The following is a 22017-nucleotide window of genomic DNA, read 5'->3' on the forward strand; positions in this document are numbered from 1 at the left end:
TTCGGAAAAAAATATGAAAAAATATAGTATTTACAGTGCCGTAACTAGATGTCAAAGACCCAGGTGCAAATAAATGCATATATGGGCCCCTCTTTCTTGAGATACATAAAAAAGTTGGACTGACTTCACACCATGGAAATTTTTACTCCTTTATAGGATATATAGTATTTGTGGATAAATTGAATTTATTTACAATAAAATATAAAAATAACAATTTTAGTTTTTATGTAACACCAGAAATAAAGGGGTGGGTAAGTGGATGTCGCTCTGCTGTACAGTAGGTTACAAGTGGATCACTGTAATGGATGTTGTTAAATTTGAATTCAATGATATAATATCATTGTATAAGAAAAACGATTCTGAGTGAAAACGGTCAATCAGCCTATTATGATGATATTAAGGTGACTAAAGTAATTTATATATAACCTATTTACGAGGAACCTTGTTTTAAATTTTCAATCCTTAGCTATAAAAGTTAAACGTTTTATACATTTTTAACTAAACATAATTATTCAATTTTAAATTTGATAAATTTTGTCGAAATTCGATGTTTAAATGCTTATAAAAAAAAATTGTGTCATGTATTTTTAATATTTTTCAACTGCTATTGTAACAATATATCAGAAGCCTTGTATAACATTTTTACATTTTTTGGCCTAACAGATAAAACTTTATTGATATTTATAGAAAAAAAAACTAAAAAAATTGAAAACTGACAGTGTCTGTAAACAACTCAAAAAGAGTCAATATAGGTATTTTCAAAATTTTATGGTGTATAGAAAATGAAAATACGAAAATTCAGTGAAATTTTCAAGTATCTACAGTCATTCATTTTTTAATTACAATAAAATAAGAAAATCGTTACATGAGAAATCGAATGAATATCAAATGTTGTAAAAATAAAATTTCAAACGCTCATAAAAATTTAATTTGACTTTCTTGTAGACATTTTGTTTTTTGAAAAAGGTTGTCAACTTATGATGAATCTTGTATTACATTTTCAAATCTTAGATTTAAAAATAATATTTTTTATGAATTTCTAACTCAAAATAGTTTGCAAATTTTTACGTATTTTGTCAATATTTGAACTTTAAATGTTTATAAAAAAAAATTGTGGTTATGGATTTTTGATTTTTTTCATCTGCGTTTGAAACAATATACTAAGATCTTCTATTAAATTTTCAAGCGTTTTTAACTAACAAATAAAATTTGATTCATATTTATAGAAGAAAAAACTAAAAAAAAAATGGAAATTGATAATGTTCCTAAACAGCTCAAAATAAGTCAAAATATTTGGAAACTGTTATGGTGTATAGAAATTGCTAATATGAACATTTTGCCAAAATGTAATGTACCTGCGATAATTTGTTTTAGAATTGCACCAAAAACCAAAAAAAAATTCCTGGTTTTCCTTAATTTTTCTTTTGTTTTTCACCTCGCTTTTAAAACTACTGGGAAATTTTTACTTTTGACCCCCAAAAGTACCAACTAGACGGACCAGGCTTTTACATTTTGTTATATGAAATTAAATACAAGATAATAACAAAATTATTATGTATCAAATTAAAAAAAAAAATGACGTTTATCCACTAAGGGCCCTTCGTCCCTGCGGCCCCAGTGCTGTTCACCGCCAGCACCTATGATTTTTACGGCAGTGAGTATTTAATTATACCTATATATATTAAACTATTAAAATGATCATAGTAATTATTGATTCGTAAACCATCCACGACTAAATCAATAAAATGATTACTTATTATTTTTAATTTTTATACTTAATAGCTTATATTATATTAATATAAATAATTTCATTAAAAAACAGATTATTCATACCTACTGAAAATAATACGAAAACGGAGAAATTGTATAAAGTATTGAGTATAGATATTTTGTTTAAGTTATTATTATATGATCATTGATCACAGTTACATGTTTTTGCAACTTATTACTCATTTAGTAATATCACACCAGCACATGATATTATATACCTATAGAATAAAAAATAAGTAGGTAAAATTAATAACTGAACGTAATTGTTTCATGTTTGTATGTAATAATATAATACATACCTAATAATGAAAGTATTATTAAATATGAATTCTAGATGGTTGTTTGCATGACGTCAAAACCAGATGTTAAACACTGTTAAGATGACATGGCACGCTGTGACGGCGACCATGGAGATGGAATATGACGGAAAGCGCGATAGCGTGGAAAGAAAATTAAATCGATAAAAATCTAAGTTGAATTCAATTTAACCTAGGGTAATTTATTATATAGTAATAATACTTTAAATCCTTAAAGATAACAGACAAAATGACTGCAAAAATCATACAACGATATTTTGTGGGTAAAAACCAGAAACGGATATGCCCGATATGGATATTGTAATTTACAATTTAAAGTTATATCTCGATAAAGACTCGAAGTCTCTCCAGTGACTCGTTAAAGGCATGTTTGGGGCAGAGATGACGTTAAGTCATTTCCGACGAACCATCATTAAAATATAATCGTATTTCTAAAGTTTTTTTTAATTTAAAATAAAAAAAAAACTATACGCGAACTTTTGTCACTTGTCGGTATAATATTTGGAGGCAGACGAGACTCCTGTATATAAGAAAATCGTCTGGTTGGTTGTTTGTTTTTTTTCTTAATAATTCGCTGCGTGGAAACGCGGAGTTATGCAATAGTTATCAATTTTATAGTTATGTTTTCTAACGTTTTCTTTTCTCATTATACCGTCTCGTCGGGTTTCCGATTTCGTTTGGCCATTAATATGCATTGACTTGCCGACGTGTACAAATGTACAATATTACACGCCTGCGATGCGTGAAGGTATAATATTTTATAGATATTAAGTACGACTGTACTACAACTAGTACAAGTGAATACACGAGTCCTGCAGCAAATGGCACCTTAGCATCGTGACATCTCCTCGATCGAACGGTGATGGATTTAGATATTTTTTTATCCGACAAAGGGCAGAAAGATTGACACACCTAATTCGGTATTTTTCCAAAATATTAAACTTGAATTTATTTTTAAAAAAATGAAATGCATTCAAACATTTCAAACATTACACGCAATTAAATAAATATATATTTATTTTTTTTGTACCACCGCATGACTATAATATACTGCAGGATATACAAAGGATACTGCACTGTTTGCACATAAATATTATGTACCTATTTGGAAGTCATTACGATCAGCCGTGTAATGCAGTACATTATCGCGTTATCACTTTACTTATATTTTATTTAAAATCATATTTTCTCGATCATGGTTCTGGATCCCCAAAAACGGGGTAATTTTCCAACGCTATTTCTTAAAACTAACAAATTAAACGACGTGCAGCCTTTCAAGCGGAGACTCTACACAACCACACGTCTTATATCAATACTCTGTCCAAACGACCAAACCTTTAAACGGGGTCTGCACACAACCACACTTATGTCACCACTCTGTCCAGCGAGAGAACACTCAAATTCTGCATATCCCCACGTGACATTCTGTCGTCAAGACCGGTTCCAATATGGCAGGGTGTCACTAGGGGGGTGCACAGAAAAACCGATTTTCGTCGTGCCGGGGCGTGTTCTCTCTCTGAATATATATAAATAAAAAATCGTTATTTATTATTTTCGATCAATTCACTACATAGCCAATCCCCCGTTTTACCATCCGTACTGCTATATAACAGCAGTGAAATACATTTCGTCACATCCAACATAGTACGTTCGGCTATTTCTTAACCTTTGGCGGCGAGGGGTGGGTAGTGGATGGGACACCGACCAGCCCACCTAGCTAGCACCCCCGGTAAGTGTTATACGCCCCTTTCGATTGAAATGCAGTCTGTCATCGGCGTAAAAGTTGAGTAGTGCTGTCCGACAGCGATGCTTTGTACCACTACGCGAGCGGCGGCGGCCGTAGAAAGGGAAAGGGGTCCACCACACGCGGTAGAAATAGACAGTGGAACTGGACCGCCGCCGAAGCCCGTCGCCGTCATTCACGTCACAGCCGCCGACCACCACTCCCCGCCCCTTATCAGACCACGCGTAGTTCGCCGTGAAAAAGACCGTGTTGCGTAATGAGACGGTGGGGCGGGTGAGAAGGGGAGAGTGAGTTACAGAGGAATGGTCTCACTCCGTATACCACACCGAGCACGTTTTTCTTTTTACATCACTGTGTATAACGATGTTGACGACGATGACGATAGTAATAGTAATAGTAATAATAATAATATTATGTGCACATCGAGTGCCGAGGCGGCGGCGGTGGGGCGCATGCGCCACCGAGTGAGTGCAGTACACACGCCGCCGAACCAGTTGCGTGTCGAAACAAACCGCACGCCGCCGCCGTAGTCCTCGTCGACGTCGCCGTGCGTATTATACCATCCGCGGCACTGCGCGCGGTAGACACGACCATCGCGAGCACGGTGTGTGAATGTGTGTAAACGTGTGTGCGTGTGTGTGTTTTTTAAAATTTTTTTTTGTCCACGCGTAATTTTCGGCACCCACCAGTGTTTCCGCCGTCCGCGAGTGTAACGGGGAAAAGTCGAGTTTTTTAAATCAAAAAATCGCAACGACAACCATCGAGAATATCTTTCGAGTCACCCGTATTTTTCGGAAATAATAAACCGTCGTCGTCGTCACTGTTTCATATTATAATAAGATACGTGTCTCGTACGCTCTACTTATCCATATAGTGTACGAATTTTCCGGCCACAAAGGGGTCGGGATCGGGTTCGTCGGGGGCGGATTTCCCCGCATCCGGCGCGGGGAAGAGTGGCGGTGGTAGAGGAGGAAAAATATATTACGAGAAAAGGAAAAATCGCTCAGAAATCTTCGTCCTAGTTCGTCTGTATATCTATCGTAGTACGATTCAATATTATAATATTATACGCCGGCCGACCGCTGCCGGCCCGCCCGCCGCATTACTCGCGTGTTTGTTGTGTTAATACGTGAGAGTGAGACTTTGGGTTCCTTCCGGTTTCGACCGTCCGTACGAGAACAAAATATAATACTATGATTTGCGCCTGTAGGATTCGATTTGGATTACCATCATGTACGGTAAGTGCAACGAATGTCCTTATAATTTTATTGTAATTACACTTCTGCTGCAGACGACGATCGGTCATAGATCGGTCACCCGATCGTCGGCTACTATAAGTTCTTATGCTTACGCTTAATTTTTGCTGATTTTATATTTTATTTGTGCAACCGATTCGATGGTAGTAATAATTATCCCCACGAGTGCGATGAATAGAACATAATAAAATATATCCATGTCAATCAGTAATGTTATGGTAAAAATTTGAAATATTATTTGTTGACATCGAATTTCGTGTTTAAAACTCATTAACTTATTATATTATATTGGTAAAGTCACTTGCAAGAAAATACAAATTGTCAAATATTTTAATGATCCATATAACGTGATCTTCCAGTTTTCAATTTATTATTATATAGATATTATGCCTAATGCAGACATGCAGTTGCAGAATGAATATTATATGGTATTTTTATTATTATACTATACCTACCTTTCGTAAAGTTAACCTTCAGTTAAATTATATAAGTTTAAATAACTCATTAGATTACTTTTTAAAAATAATGAAGACACACGAGAAGCTTTATCGAAGTTTATAATATTAATATTAGCATCGCTTACAAATAATAATAACATGTTTAAAAAACTACGAATATAATTTAGTTTATTAAACTCATTTTCACTAAAGTCAACATTTAAACAACAATGACGTTTGAAAATCATACACAACATTCATTTAATATCGGACTACCTATATTATATCGACAGGTACATGTAAGACGTGTAAACGACCCTTAAATACAATTTTAACAGTAAAATATTTTAACAAACGTTACTATTGCATGAATATCGATACCCGAAGGTATATTTTTCACCGTAACATCTTAACGCCGATTATATTTTCTATGTACTTTCGCGTGTCTAATACGGGGCTTATATATATATATATATACTGAATATAGGTATACCCTTAGCTAATCATTAATCTGTCGTCAAAAACGTCTACCAATCGGCTATCGACTGTGACATTTTCATAAAAATATCTTACTACCGTTCGGCACGAACCGATGAGATTGTTAGTCCGACCTCTCGACGGTCGGTCGGACGATATTTTATTCGGTGTGTGTAGGTGAGTCGTTGTCGTTGCCGTCCAGTGATTTCGAAAACGAAAGTGAATAGTATTTGAATACGGTCTGGCTATTCTATACCACCGCCGTCACCGCAGTGAATAGAATACAGCCCGAACCTTTTTTTAATCGTACCGGTGGCCTTGTAATACATATATATTATGTTCTATAACGATTTTCGAAGTAAAACGAAACATACAGAGATCTATATACATATAATATGTATATATGATTAATAATGATATATGCGCGATATTATACTAATGTCGGACGCGCTGACGATTATTATTTCGTGGATATATTACATTTAAGACGACAATGTAACGTTCGCGTAGGATAAAAACGTTGAGACCTTATAGGTTTTGGAAGTCCTTCGGGCTTAGGTCATCCTCAAGAACTTTACGGCACGTTAAACGTGTTTTAATGTCGAAACGATATTACTCCCAACGTGTCACCTTAAAAGCGCCTCTCGGCCTTAATGTGTGTTCTTGAGAAAACTTCGAACTGTTTGGATAGTGTTATAACATTACGAGTTCGGAGTCGGTCTATGTACGAATGAATGCATTGAGAAAATAAAACACGAAAGTACTTTTCAACGGATTTGGGAAGTAACAATTCATAACAACACAAATGTGTTCATAATATTGCATATCATATTATATATTTAATATTAATTATATTATACACTTAGGATTAATAACTGTCGAACGTTATTGTAGTCAAATGGTTGTAAATTGTACCACGTTTATATTTCACGTACCGATTATGATATACGCGTGTGTAGTTATAAAAAGAATACCTATAATTGATGTGGCTGAAATGCACATCATTTGAAATCAATTTTACAAATATTACAACATCGTAATAACATAATGTCTCGACTTTTAAAATTCTCGCGTCATCCAAAGTGATGTGATAAAATTCAGACAATATCCGACGGTCTGTCGCACGGACAACAACAAAAAAAAACACGCACCACTACCACTACATAATATGTTCGCTATCTAATCACCCGTTGTGTTGACCTAATTCTAAGTTCGATTGCGCCATCGCGTGGTACAATTCCGCGGAAATAAAAACGTGGCTGAGAGGTGTATTCTCATTGCAAACACGAAATAACATATTATATACCGCTATTATAATATAGTATACGGTCGCGGATTTCCACTCGCGAAAGAAAACATACGCGTTTATACACAACATTACAGTTTTATTCTTTATAATTTATCACATAGTAATTAATATTATGATACATACCGGCCATCGCTCGCGACAGATCTGTTATTCGTGGATCAGGTTCGCGTGTGATGGAGATACCTATACAATGATATATTATATACCAGCCATTCAGTCCATCGCAGATATTCAAGAGTTTTCGCTTGAGCTATAACATTTACTTCTAATCTGTAAAATATGGCCTCGATGTTATAGACACTCGTAAGAGAATAATAATTATGATAATGTGACCCCTGATTATTATTGACGTCAATTTTTTTTTTAATCGGTCTTTATAGTTCAGAGAAATGTGAAGAAAAATTCTCTATCGATCGATGCATTTGCAGTATATACGTATACATCGTCTCACCGATTATGGTCAAAACAATTTACATACAAATTCGTTGTCCTGAACTGCAATGTAGGCGCATCGTCGCAACGCTGTTTTTCTGAAACTAAAATATTTTAAAAATCACTCAAAGAAAAGCGTAACGAGAAATTATAATGGTTTTTTAAAAATTAATATTGAAAAATTACCACAGGTGGATTGGCTTTGTGCACGCGACCCTTTTAACGTCAACCACAAAAGTGGCGCCCCTGTAATATTTTTTATCCGATAAAATTATATTGTTTGTGTGTAAATATAGAGAATATGGTCTAAAATCGCTTATGAATTCTGGCCCAATTAATTAGTTTTAAAAAAAATTCTTTTTAATGATATTGAAGCATACTTCCAATTTTTGTATAATATTTACTACACGATATTATATTTATAATGACTGTAAACATCAATCGCACCGGATTGGTACCGAGTTGAACATAGTATATTATATACATTGTTTTTTTATGTAGAGCTGAAAAGTATATTTATTCATATATTATTGTCTCAAGATTTTTTCGGTGTATAGGTCACTTGCAACAGTTCAATCTAGTCTTAACCACAGTTTTGATATGCTGACTTTGTTATTTAAAAAAATTGTATTGGGTCGTCGTTAGATCGTCGTTTGTAGAGTTAATATGTCGTCGATCGCATAATATGATGACAAATTTGAGTGAACGTTTATTATAAAATATAAATGTCATCAAATGCAACTGTGTATGCACACATAGTTTCGCTTTATCACGACCACTGACGGAGGGGAGACGGGGTTGTTATTAGTAGTAAATAGTTTTGTCGATCCTTACACAAGATATTTTGTTAAATTTAGTCTCAAACACATATTTTACATTTATATTTATAGGTTAATAAATATATATTTATATATATATATATATATATATATGTTTATGATTATTTTATCAATTTACTTGGTAATTTATTGTAAGGGTAGCGCATACAATTTTTTAGTTTTATGGTCTATTAATCATATATAATATGCGGAGTTTATTCCCTAAACAAAATTTACTGATCCAATCATTTACACATCTATACTATGTTTGCTACTAATCGATCTCTCAAAATCACGCGCTCTCGGATGTATGGAGTCATTCCGAAATAACAATTACTCATAAAAAATCCTCACCATTCTTAGTGACGGAAATGTTCGGTATCGAACCTCGTATAGTCATCTGAACCACCTTTTTTATTATTGTTATGGCATCACTACATGGGGGCTAAACTGTTTGTATACTCTGCTTAGTCCCCATGCAGCATCATTTATTAAACAATAATAATATATATTCGTAGAATGACCCTCGCCAGAGACCATTTTCCTCATCGTTTGCTATAGATTATATATTTAGGCTCGAGGCAGCACTAAGGTGTACAACATTTTACATTTGGCAAAGCCACAATAAGTATAGACAAGGCGTGCTCCACCTTATTTCCTCATACTTATATACGTATCAATACTATAATAATATTATTATGTCTTCTCGATCTGACCATACTCCGCCACCCTAGAGTTCTCGTACTATTGCCCATTTTTTTTTTGCGGACCAGCCGGAGCCCTGGAACATTTGAACCAACCTATTGGCGAAGGTCAAATATTTATACTTTATGCATCGTACATATGTTTTCTCGTCAGAACCCGTATTACGCGCTGTGTGTAGTATATTATAAATAAATGGATGGATAATATATTTTTTTTTTTTGGAGATGTTTTGCTTGTACGGATTCCCGCGTGTACAGGAATTGCGGTTCGAGCGAATTCGCACCGAAACCCCCCCACCAGAATATCACATCAGATTCTTTAGGTCTCGATACTCCATGGTAACCATGTTACGGTGGCATGAGACTTTTTCCCATTTGTTTTATCGGCACAGACCAAAAATCGCCGATCGGCATATTTTTGCAGAGAACTATATAATAATATTTTATTATTATGATATAATATTATATAAACACAGTTCGATTGTCCATATGATACTCAACTATATTGAATGTTATATATGGAAATATATTATTATGCGTGACTCAAACGGTTAGGTTTCTACTGGCTATCAGCGTCATAAAGTCTATAAGCTATATATTGCTTGTATTGCTAAAGAAATTTATATCGGCACCGGCGAATATATCACATATTATATATCGTTATATCACACTTATTTCATACACGATGGATGGATACTCTTCAATACACCCTCTTTCGAACTGTAATATTTTATTCTAAGGATTTAGTCTCTTAAAAATATGTACCTATTTATATATTGTAAAATGTTGATCTAAAATTAACAGTAAAAACATTTAGTAGGTATATAGTTTCTAAGCAATTATTATTTTCTTTTTTCAATATTGGAAAAATGTGATAATAATTTTTAATTCCGTCTCCTTTTCAAATGGCAATTATAATTTTTATTTTTTTTTTTGCCGGTAAAAATATTATTTTTTCATAAAATATATTTAATACTAATATTTTTCATTTTCATTTGGTTGTGTATCATGAATACATTTCTCAAGCCATTTAATATTATAATACGTTTTGTACGTAGGTCCTTGTTCATCAATATAATCGTATTATACATGTATAATATATATATATAGGTACCTAGAAGCCAATGATCTGCAATAATCTCCTGTTGTACAATTCTCCACAGCAGATAGGCATGGTCGTGTTTTCCACCAAATGTACCTAGGATATATACACAAGGTATTACGTAAGTGTAAAAATTCCGCGTTTTTTTCCTCGTAACATTATAATATATAGATACTCGTAGAATGGTTTTTTTTAATAGATCTTCGTGATGCTATCGTTCTAACGTTTGATTTACGACCCTGAAAGAAGTAGTTTTCGTAAAAAAATCTAAGTATCCACCTATGAGGGCGGCCATGATTTTAGAAATACGAAAGAAAGATAACGATGCGGTCGTTTAAGCGAATGCGAAATGACCAATACACCTTAATTGTTATAGACGCACAATACAGTTTTGAGCGTGCAGACTTATAATTCGTTTGTTTATTAATAATTGTGACTTAATGAAAAATATACAATATATATAGAGGTACGAAAATCAAAATGTTTTATACCTAGCAGTGAACGTTGTATTTGACAATATATGGCTCTCAGTTTAAGGACAATTTATATTTTACCGTCGTAAATTTTATTTAGAACAGCAACAAGAAAACGTTTAATGAATGCGTAAAATGTATTATAATTATTTTACTAACATAAGTTATTAGCTGGAGTAAAAGTGACGCTGAATTGTGATCAAGGTGAGTGTAAGGGAAAAATTGGATAGGTACTCATAGAGATATTGAAATTAAGTATGAAATTAAACTCATTTATAAACAACCCATTAAAATAGCTTGTATTGAGTAAATAATTTTAATTGAGCCCAAACAAAAGCCTTACTGGTTAGTGTGAGTATATGCACATTAACATGATGCACCTATAATTTATACGTTATAAAGAAATTATAGAAAACCTCCCTTGTTTAATAATTAAATATATTATTGTTATAGTTGATCGATCAACAATAAAACATTTCATATCGTGTATTCATGTTTACTAGAACAATATTTCTAATAATATTTTATGTTTGTTTACTTTTACAGGTAGTTGTATCCATTAAACGTACTCTTTATTAGAGAGATAATATTGTTATTATTATATACCTATAAGTGCATAATATATTATTAATTAATTTTTTTTGATAGCAAATGTTAAATATTTTTAACATTAAATAAACCGAATATAATTTCAACACCTGTTATATTTAAAATCAATAAAATTAATAATTAAACATTTAAAACTAATAATAATGACATTGGTTTGGGATCAAGTTATAGTATGGAGGTCAAACGAGATTAGTTTTAGTTGATACATTTAACCAATACTCTGTAATTACTGTCCTTTTTATTACTTACGGTTCATAATTTATAGATATTTATTTTTAAATTCATTCAAGCAATGCTATTAGTATTATTTTATTTTAATACGAAGGAAAATACATGTTTTTTGAAATGTATAGTGATGTTATTGGTACCTATGATTGTTCGAAAACGAAAGTGTAAGTTAACAGTATATGATAGTATAATAGTTTAAATATATTAAATAAGAGCATGACACGTGTTCATAATGGAGCAATTTTATTTCAATAACATATAATTATTTTCCATTTGTTTGCATCAAATTAAAATCGTACAGTATAAATTTTGTTTTCGAAAAACACCCAAAATGTAATTATAATATTATTGTATAATTTCAATACTGCATATTTCATGTAAAATTAAACTCTTTTAATCACACATATTACGAAATTAATTACAGATTGTATAATGTTCCAAATAAAAATATTAAAATTGATGATAACATAATATAATTGTTTCTATATTATAGGACATTCGTATGTAGGTGTATACAAAATTTCCGCAGTTAGGTAATACCTATATCTACGATGTTATAAAAAATTGCAACTGTGTTCAATTATTGGCGATTGACGAAGACGCTGTTGATATAGGTACCTACTTCCTTAGTTCAATACTTACCTATACTTGCCAATACGGGTATGCTCATAATAATAAACTGTAGTACGTCTTTACCTACAGAGCTATTTTGTATTTATAAAATATATATAATATATATCTAATAATAATATAGCCAGTCATTATGAAGTCACATTATATTGGCGTGAATCTACGGCTAGAATCAATAACAACAATAATAATCGACATATATAGAGACATGTCTTTGGCTGGATATGTATAAGTACATAGTATATAGTATGCACTATGTATATTATTATACAGCGGACGAGAGTGGGACGTGGATGGAAATGGTGGCCTCGAACATCGTTGTAGGATGACAAGATCGCGTTATTATTATTGCTCTCTCACCATAGCACGGAGCTACGCTTGCCAAGGTCAGCGAAACTTGCACAATTTTTTCTTTGCACAACTAAATTCGTACATACACTCCAATGGTATACATCAATTAAGTATATAATATGATCATACAACGCGTCGTGTCTGTATTATCTCCCTTTTCCTTTCTTTATTTACGCGTATATATTGATATGTAATAAAAACTAATTACAAATTTATATTAACTATAGCCTATAATAGGCGTGGTAAATTATATTGTGATGTTTTTATCCAACGTGTACACATACATTATTATTTATTAATCATTACAATTGATGTTTATCATTCGACGATAAAGTTGAATATTTCATCTCACGATTAGGACTCGGCTGTATAATTAGGTATGTATAGCACTATAGCTCATATTATGGTATAATATAGGGATATTCGTTTTTCTACGTTTCCTCGACGTTTTTAGTTCAAACTGAAAATTAGGTTTATGTGATAAAAATGCCTCAACACCAAATAGGTACTAGTATTTATAATCAACGTCACTAGATAAATATCATATTCATATACCTATGTGTATACGTGGTTTATTCTTATAAAGTATTTTAATAATTGCGGCTTGCGCATAACTCCGTATAATGTCGTATTAAAAACTCGGCTTTCAAAATTGCTTTAAATATGAAGTATGACTTTTTCATGTTATGATTTAGAATTACCTGTAATAATATTATAATAAATAAATATATTATATTTTTTTGTCCACGCATAATTAAATACAATTTTCTTAAAACGTTTAAGCTTTTCAGTCTGAATATATTATCAAAATGCATGTGTTCATCATATAAGGACTACCTAATGCATATAATATAATACCTATGTAGATACACATCATGTCCTTTAATTTTAACCAATATAGTATACCTATTGGTTTTATAATTATATTTAACAATCACTTCGTTAAAGGCTCGTAAAATGCACTTTTTAATAAATACTTAATAATGTCTGTGGGTTGAATAAATAATTTAGTATTTAGGTACCTCAGTCATGGGCTATATAACGGGTAAAAATTTAAATTGGTTAATGTTAAAATGTCTTGTTAAAAAAAAATGTAGGTTCCTTATAGTTTGACATTTTTCACACTAATATATAGTAGTTTATGGTTTAGTTAATTTCTTATGTAATTGACTAAAATTCTAATAGTTACGCACTTTATAATATTTTTCAAAACAAAGTGTTATTCAAGCAAACGTTATCGATATAATAATTTTTGTTTTATTTTTTGTGAACTAATTTTCATTGTTTTGTTTGTGCAATTTATCTTTTTTATAATTTTATTATGGGTATACGTATATAATTCTCATTATTTTCTATGTTAAATTTTACTTTTTTTTTCATATACATACATATAATACGTATAATTACATATTTACCTAAGTATTTACTCAAAGCGTAGGTATTATACATGATAAATTCGGTTTAAACATTTTTTTTATCATTTTGTATGTACCTACGTATTATATAATGAAATAATGACATTTGACCCAAATTATTACTTAACTCGGTGCAGCAACTAGTGCTGTGTAAAAAATTATTTGAGGCATCATATTGTATACTTTTTACTGTATGTAGGAATTGTTATTCACACGGCGTTTATATCATCACACCAACGTGCCATGCCGATCTAGTGCCAAAACTGCGTGTATGCAAACACATAATTTATATATATTCAAAATTACAATAATTAATTGAGTTATAGGTACAGGTGTACGTTCAAATTTCTAGTCTTCTAGATAAAATAGACAAACGTAAATATATTTTTTTTTTTGTAATATTAATACAATATATTATAATGCACATAAATACATAACGGTGGAAATTATTTCATAATTACTAGGTAATTACTAATTAGTATATATAATATAGGGTAATACGTGATTATAATATATATATATATATATATATATGCATGAATTAACAGTATGAATTAATAGAAAAACACGGTTGGTTTGGATTCACGAAATGTTGCAAAACCAAAATACAAGGATTAATAAAGGATTGTGGTAAATTTGATGAGATAAATCAGAAAAATTATATTTTATTTAACTATAATACTATATAGTGGATACCTACATATAAAGTATTCAATGTTCCATGCTATAGTGAGTAATGTTAGTATACGATAATCATCATATACCTACAGTTGAAGTATATACACACAAAATTACACACAGAAATTACATTTAAAGGTAAGTGTCAGATTCTCGTGACACACTGACACATTCTGTATGTGATCCTATAATGATATGAACTGCATATACTATAATACGATATGGGTTGTAAAGAAATTATCGCTAATATTGTATTGTTATATAGACACACATAATACGTGTATAATTATACCTTGTATAATATACAGGTTGGGTCACGGAAATAGTGCCAAAAAATAATAGTCATAACTTAGGTTATTTCAAAATTACAATTATTCTATTAATATTTAATTATAAACAAGATAAGTGCCATTTTATTTTTGAAAAAGTACATTGAGCATAATATGACGTATAGGGGGCCAACGCACATCCCCATAACGTGATATGACCATATGAGGCAGCCGGGGAACCTCTTGCGTACGACGTTCATTGTGGCAATGGCAGTGTGAGAAGGTTTCCCCATCATATTTAAACCAAACATCCAATAGTGTGATTGTTTTTCTTCTTTTACGCAACTTTGGTTGCAAAAAGTTATTTACCTCATAATTTATTGTTTTCCGATTCGGAACATCACCGTGACGTCCGATGTGGAAGTGAGTTTTGAAGTTTTACACAAATGCGTCGTACGCGAACACACCGTAAACGATACTCCACTGTCTGCTCCATAGTCCATTATGGTGCTAACAAAATGGCATTATCAGACGGATCGCATGAGCTTATCTAGACCTCCCCACTCTAATTTTACGTTAAAAAAAACCCTATCTATTTTTGGTCCTATTCCTGTGACCCATCCTGTATATAATATATATATATTATATTATATATTAATGATATCTCTACGAGGATAAACGTTTTATTACACTCTATTCGGATTTCTTTGATCTTTGTGTACAACATTTCACTCTCAAAACATATAAGTAGTAAGTTATAAAAAAAAAATCGTTGCATAAAAAAATTCATACAAACTCTGCCGGTGGTCTGTCGTTTTTAACACTCCTCTGTATATTCAAGGTCAAGGCCGGAAGCATTAGAAAACATTTAAGACAGTAGGAATTCTATGTGCAAAAAAAATCGGATTAGGAAAAATGACTTGCCATCATTATAATTTATAGCCATATATATATATATATATGCACCTATTATGCCCACACCTTACTATTTCAACATTTTACTAGAGCTACTTTTATAATTTATATTTATATTATTTGTATTATCCACTTGAATGTTGTATAACTATGCACGCTATCAATCTTACATTGTTGACATCTCACAATATATTGTTGTTGATATTCTGACTATTGATTTACGAATATTTTGATTTGGTATTTTTTGGTTATAATAAATTATCGTTTACTATTGTAGTCAGTGGCGCATCCAGCGAAGGGGGTTGGGGTTATAATTTGGGGCAACATTTTCATTAACAAATCATTTTCAGATAAAATTTCTCAAAAATTAATTCTTAACAACCCCCCCCCCAACCAAAAAAAAATTCTGGATACAACTGATTGTAGTTATATTTTATAACATATAATATTATAAAATAAAACGTACGTTAAGTCGTGATAATCATTGTAGATCGGATTTAAATTACCTCTCTCGTCATAGATTTTGTTTATTTATTTTTATTATTTGTAGGTTTGATCATATGAGGAAGAAAAAAAACAAAGAAAAAACAAACTTAGTAACAAAATATTTAAAGCAACATTATAATGTTATTTATATTATGTGCGTATTCTAGTATTATGTAGCAGGTATTCCGCGTCCGGTTTTCCGGTAAATATTTAAAATTCGATATAGCTCGAGAGAGAAATGTGATCAGTCAATAAACACGGCCGCCCGCGTTTCCCCCGCCGAAAAAAGAAAAGAAAAAAAACACAACGCCTTCGTTCGAACATTTCTACCGTATTATGTAGTAGGTAGTCTCGTCTTCTCGCAATTTCTCCTGTGCTGGTCACCCCGCTGCCTCCACGCCGGAGATGTCGTAACAGCCTGTTGTTTCGTAACAGACTCGCTTACGCACGCACGCTGTATATACATTGCGATTATATTAATATAGTACGAGGGTATGGCGTATACTAAATGTACGCATCGGACGCGAAAGATGATAATATATAATAATATCGTTTCAAACTTATCGATATACCATATTAATAATATTATACCGCGAATACGGTATACCAACACGCGTTATTCTCCATCGACGATCGAGATGCGTGTTATGGGTAAATCGGATCTGCACGAATCGGTAAGATTTGTAAAAAAAAAACTTCATTCGATTGATATAATAATAGCTAGTTAGATAATAGATTCCTAAATGATATTATATTTTACAAACGTTTTAAATGTTTATTGAAATAGCCGGCAGTACGGGGTTTCAAGTCTGATCGGTGTGATCTGGTCGATAAACACTGCGGCAAAAAATCTAATCTCTGTTGTAGTAGGTACATAGGTACATAATAATATGTAAATGTATAATATTATTATACATTTATAAATATATTATATCTATACGCGTGTTAGCTATTATAATAGGTAAAATACGTCGTACATGATATGAATTCGCGCGAGCTAATCGCTTCTAAACAAATCCGTACACACTTTCATCTCGCGATCCGTATTCAATTATTATTAGGCATTATTATTATTATTATTATCCGTAAATCATAAGTAGGTAGCTATAGAAGTATATTCTATGAGTTCCTATATACCTATTATAAATATCGTTTGTCACCGTTCGTATTATTCGCCAATGTCATCCGTGTCAAGAGTACATAACTATGATACACTCATATATAATATTATGTATGTATTCCGATCGCGACCTTGTAATAGATAGTATATTATTATTATTTATGGCTGTAGCTGTGACTTTATGGCAGCTATTTAGTGCCACTCGTATTTCGATTGGATTCGTATGCGAAACACGCCTTTCGAGTGTGAATAATAATTATTACAATATTGTTATTGTCGTCTTACCTGTATAGTGTAGGTATATACTTACACACGCTTACTTATAATACGATCGAGAGATTCCAGAAATCCTGTTTTATCACAACCTATACAGTCCTGCACCCTGTAGATATTTGGGCAACCAATCGATGTATTATTATGTGTGTGTGTGTGTGTGTGTGTGTGATTTCGTGTACCGTGTACGCTCCGTATACAATATTGTTTGGTTTCGACTTCAAATGCGGTCTCGATTTTTTTTTTTCCGTCGTGGCGTCGTCGAGCATTGTGTCTCTGCATACCATTATATAAATAACAATACAAATCATAAAAAAATGCGTTCGTACATTTCGCACCACTGGAGTACACGATCCGGACCAGAGATTGTTGATTCGGACCGCCACATGTGTGTTATAATATATTATTCATACTATATACTATACCATGTATCGTTTTTCACGTGTACATACGAAATCCGGTCAAGGATTTCAGAACCCTCTGTAGCGGTGGAGGCGGCGGCGTTGGCACTACAGTTTCGCCTATGAAAGTCTTTCGAAAAAAAAAAAACGCGGCAACCACGCCGTACAATTTCTATGGCCTTGGCGGTGCAGTCAGCTCCGTGATTGAATGTTAATTTAATTATGTTTACGAACCTCGAAAACAGAGGCCAAATTTGGGATTTAGTCTATATATATACACGTTTGTCAGTGCATGTGAGTATTATATTATAATATGTAAATGTAATACAATGATGTTATAAGTAATTAGCTATAGACGGTTTTGCATATGCATATTTTAATAATTGGATGGTTTTGTGTTCATTTTCATAGGTGAGTATACGCGACGGACATCTAAAGAATGATGTGTAAGGCATAACGAAAAGGATCGAATCAAATGGGTATAGTGATATATAGATCTATTATATAGTGCAGCAATGCCACATTATACATAATATATTTATTATCATGTCTTATTCAAACTGAATTTATATATTCAGGTCAAATCCATATGTCAAGGTATATATTATACATGATATATGTAAAACATAAAAATCATCTGAAATAAAATGAAAATGTTCAATAGATTAATATACCTATATAGTGATAAGACATAATAAATATGTATTATATTGTTTGTAAAATTATATTATTTTTAGTTTCCATCGGTTCTATTATATTGCGTTTGCTATCCGATCATTCTTGTATAAATTTAAATGTTTTGAATTTAAATCCATCGATACATATAATATATGATATTATAGAATATTCGGTAAACAAGACAATATAAATAAAAAATATATTGTGACCATTGACATTGATCAAATGGAATTATATCATACCCATAAAGTTTTTGAAACAGATTTTAAACGGAAAAAAACTCTTGAAAGATATTAAGTCTATTAAAAAGTTTATCATTGGCCCATTTTGACATTGGGTAACCTAATGATATTTGCTTAAAAAAAAAAAAACATTAAAAAAAACCAAAGAATTACTGTCGTTCATAAAGTGACAGCTATTGTTTCTTCTGCAGTATTCATTGTCTGTATATTTTTTCATAGTTATGAATGTATATGAACAAAAACAGATTATATATTTTAAAAATAATGAATAATTATTAATATGCGTAGGATTTTTTTATTATAGAAACTTCACAATGATTTTAATACATTTATATATGCCATCAAAATGTATAGAAAAATAATTTTACTTAGAACCGGATTGACTTGTATTATATTAAATCAAGAAAAAATTATACATGTTTTAATCAATTGTTTGCTACCTATTGAGAGAATCCTAATTTTTTTTTTCGATAAGTACCTTTTGATGTAGGTATATTATTATAGCATGCAGTTTAATAAAATATATTACGTTACCTATAATGTATTAATATAAAATTGTACCTATAGGCTATAACTATCTTAATGGTGTTATAATAATTATAAAATAATATCAACTACAGCTACCTATTACAAATTAACCTCTAACATATTTTTAAAAATATAAAGTACACTCTTAAATCAAATTGTACTTCAACCGACACTGATGATGACTACGGCATGCACATAAACCTTATAAAGTCTATGGAAGTGCAGTATATTGCTATAGACATATAACTAGGTACAATTTTAGATTTCATATAATATCCGAAAAATTCTTTGTTGACTACCATCATTTTAAACGGGTACCGATGTTTATTCAACGTATATATGTTTTTGTTCGTGCGGTAGGTGTGCCGTGTGAGTGAGTACAGCACATAAGTATGTACCTTCTATAATATATATAGGTACGCACATCATTGTTGAATGTGTGATGTTAATATGGTATACATAAAAATATATAGCAACATAATAATGAATCGAATGACAGAACTCGACCTTTGTGTGCGCCTGTTGTCCAAGAGATCCGTCTTGCCTACGAGGGAGGTCGTTCGTAGACCTGACCCGGTTCTGAGGACGGTTGTTTTTTTTACGCTCATACATACACAAAGGTATAGGTGTGCATCTTATGACTCGTGAAGAATATCGATTTTCACTTTCAATAGCCTAAAAACAGTCTATTATGTTCAAACGAAATCTTCCCTTTCAAAATTCTTTTCACTTCCGAGTAGCCTGCGAGTATATATTTTTCCATTATACAATATTTAATACAAGCAACGACAAATATTTATCGTTTCCGTTGTCTACCTATTCTTAAAACGGCAACTGAAAAAAATCCTAAATGACCTTTTTCCCGGACAGACGAATGCGTATTATTATTATGTTTATGATTATTACTATACCTATATTGTCGTTAGTCGTGTCCGTGACGTTAAACGTTTCCAAGTCCATGTGCGATCCGAGTGCCACTGTAAACAAATATTACTCACTCTGTAGTATTTTATTATAGAATTATACGAATCAGTGCGACGCGATTCTGCCGGATACATTACCTATACAGTGAGTGCCGATTCCGCCGTCGGACGAAATTTCGAATCGCGGTCGTGTAATTAAAAAATAAATATTTAATAATAATATTATGTAGGTTAACCCATATATCCGTTCCTGGAAACGGTTAAAATAATGATACATTATGATACGACGATGGTTTCGCAACCGATTGCGTCTTATCGGCAGCTGTATTCCGCTTTCGTCCAAGGCAGAGTTGTTGATAAGCGCGGTCATACGCTGTAATATTATTATTATAATATACACCATTGATCATAATATCAACATCCTACCTACTTACACATCTTAATGCAATAATTGATCGTCGTACAGCTACTTCGATACAATGAGCGAGTAAGTCAACAGCTGATATCGCAGATAGGTACCTCGAGTGCGCGTGCATCGCATATTACTAATTATTTATATTAGCTGGTATATTATTTTAAATTAATGGCGATAAAATTATTATTATTATTATTATATTTATTTCCATTATTATATTAGTTTATCGCCTATATTATGTTTTTCGCCTAATAATATTATACTATACGTCATAATATATTATATTATCTATTATTATAATGATAATAATTTATAACCTGCAGATGCCTTCGGATGTTTTGTCTAATTTTTATTCTATCTAAATTATTTATTGTATATTTATCTTTTTAAAGCAAAACACCACGGGAATTGTGGGCGAGTTAATAATAAACAAATATATTTTTTAATTACGTATTAAGTTAATAAAATCCTAGTTTATGGGATATTATGGGGATGAAATTATTGTTCGTTGTTGATTTCACTAATAAACGTAAAAAACATCTAAGCGATAGTCTGTACCTACTTAATACGGAAAAATGGTTTTGGATTTTAGATTAATTCGTTATGATACCTTATGCGCGAGCGTATGACGTAAGCGTTGTAAATTTTAATATGATAAAATACTTAGCTGTTATGATAATTGATATTTGATAACGATAATAACCATAATAGGTATACGATGTACTATTATTGTCGTATTTAAAATGAACACCATACATGACGTGATCAACATATTAATATGTATAGATGTTTTATATTTATTTTAATTCATTATTGGGTACAGATCGCTGAATACCTACAATGTCTTGCTTTACGTTTTATTTAATCTACTTTTTTTGCTTTTACGTTCCCGACCATAGTAGAACGTAATAATTACACTGTGCAATAATACGGCAAAACAACTGGCGTATACTTTTTTCTTTCTTTAAACGACACGATTCGATTTGACCTCACTGCCGCTGTGATTGATTTCGCAAC

General features: G+C 31.8%; 1 protein-coding gene across 1 annotated transcript in view; it reads left to right on the forward strand.

Moving 5' to 3' along the window:
- The first annotated feature begins 4329 nt into the window (after nucleotides 1–4329).
- The window catches only part of LOC100164149 (transcription factor Ken 1), a 44802-nt gene continuing 27114 nt past the window's right edge, over nucleotides 4330–22017 (forward strand). Inside the window, exon 1 of the mRNA XM_001950037.5 lies at nucleotides 4330–5069. The gene's annotated coding sequence lies outside the window, so the exon portion shown is untranslated. The remainder of the gene's footprint in view (nucleotides 5070–22017) is intronic.

The sequence above is a fragment of the Acyrthosiphon pisum genome, chromosome A1 (genome assembly GCF_005508785.2).
Source record: "Acyrthosiphon pisum isolate AL4f chromosome A1, pea_aphid_22Mar2018_4r6ur, whole genome shotgun sequence".
In the NCBI taxonomy this organism is placed as follows: Eukaryota; Metazoa; Arthropoda; class Insecta; order Hemiptera; family Aphididae; genus Acyrthosiphon; species Acyrthosiphon pisum.